Source organism: Mustela nivalis, assembly GCF_964662115.1.
Source record: "Mustela nivalis genome assembly, chromosome: 2".
NCBI lineage: Eukaryota > Metazoa > Chordata > Mammalia > Carnivora > Mustelidae > Mustela > Mustela nivalis.
Window position 1 is genome coordinate 75,238,616 of NC_139021.1, and position 1,845 is coordinate 75,240,460.

Genomic DNA, 1,845 nt, shown 5'->3' on the forward strand with positions numbered 1-1,845 from the left:
ATTTTATTTTATTTATTTTTTAACGTGGAGTTTTAATTATATACATAGATAGCAACATGAGAACAAAGAGTTCTGAGGCATTATCTCTAGGTGAAAGGATTTCTGATTAGTAGTCCACTTGTAGTATGGCATTACCCAAGGTAACAAGGAAGCCTAGTATCATTTTTCCCGAAGAAGAAAACCAGTTTACTACAGTTGGTTCTGACTCTTCTCTACCGTTTTTCTATAGAAATACTGCTTTACTGCATGGAGTTTTCAGTTTATCTATAACAGATTAAAATGGGCAGAGCATGGAGCATTCTACTCATTTCCAAGTGAATGCTTCATATTCCTGACTTTTGAAAGTTGTCTTTCCACAAATCTTCTATGACTATATATCCTTGTAAATCCCAGACACATAATGTCTCTCCATTGACCTGGACAAATATGATAGCTTGTTGTAAATAATAAAGAGAGGCAGCTAATCCCATGAACCCAGGTGGATACACCAGCTTCTTTATTTTTGAACCTCTAGCCAAGAGAAGTCCAACAATGCCAGCAAAAACAACAATACCAACTCTTGGAAAAAATCTAAGAGGTGCATTTTGGAGAGTTGCTGTGTAACGCCCACTGAACCAAGCTCTGCATCTGAGGCTTAGTCTGTGGTTGTATTTCCTGACACCAATTTGGCTATGGCTCACATTAATGTTGGAAATGTGGGATGCTGGGTCCTCGGCTCCTCCACCTGTTTAGACTGACCCTTAGGAATAGAGTGCAGTGAAAGCTCATTAACCTTCATGAAAGTTTTGTGAGATGAGTTCTTTTCAGATGATGCATAGACTTTGCAGACTCAGGCTGGCTGACCCCACAGACCTTAGAATTACCTTAAACATGTTGTTTGCAGAGGTGGCTCCAGCCTAATTACATGAATTTTAGACCTTTCAATATTGTCATAGAAATCACTGAGACTATTACTTTTATTCTCTGGGAATTACTCTTTGCATTTTATTGCTGTGTGCTTTGGATTTGATAATTTCAAATGTTGTGTTTTCAAATGTAATAATCTTTTTTCTGCAGTGTCTAATCTACCGGTCTACTGAAGTTTTATTTCACATAGTGTTCTTCAGCTTTTGAGTTCAATAATAGTTTCTATTACTCTCCTCCTTATGCTCTGTATTTTTTAAATAAGATCTTAAACGTATCTATCATAGCTATTTTATGGGCCTGCTTCTATTGACTGATTTCACTTCTGGCTATGGCTTAGAGTTTACTGCTTCTCCATTTGCCTTGAGTGTCTGGATTTTGTTATTTTACTTTAACAATTTTCTTTCTTTGGCATGTGGTTAATTTACATGCAGTGCAACTTAATCCTTTGTGAATCTAAAGAAAGCTTTATTCTAGGACTATTTCTGAGGCATGGGCCATTATTAGCCCTATTTCTAATATATGACCTTTCTCTACTGAACTCTAATACCCTGAGTATTCAACAGACTCTGCTTGGCTTATGGGAATTCAAATGTCTCCCTGCTCTGCTTGAGCTCTAGAAATCATTTAGCTTCCCCAAGTGCTTTGTTTGGCATTATGAAGTTTTACCTTGAACATAATGCAATTTTATGTTCAATAAGGACTCAAGAAGATCCCTTTCACGTTTTTGGAGCTCTTTTTACATATAGTTCCCTCCTCTCTGGTTCTCTTTTATGCCAAGCCCAGCTACCCCAGCCTCGCTGTGCTCAGCTTTTGTTCTTTCTTCCTCCAAGAAATGGTTTGTAGGCTGTAAGCAGAAAGTTGAGGCAAGGGTAGAAGTCACTTTGTCTGTTTCTTTTCTCTTAGGAGCCACCATGTTGTACTTCTTGTTTTTGAATGTCT

At 37.7% G+C, this 1,845-nt stretch overlaps 1 pseudogene across 1 annotated transcript; it reads right to left on the reverse strand.

Moving 5' to 3' along the window:
- Positions 1 to 323: 323 nt before the first annotated feature.
- On the reverse strand, positions 324 to 872 carry LOC309858714 (MICOS complex subunit MIC26 pseudogene; annotated as a pseudogene). Its single transcript has one exon. The product of its transcript is annotated as an MICOS complex subunit MIC26 pseudogene (transcript).
- Positions 873 to 1,845: the final 973 nt, after the last annotated feature.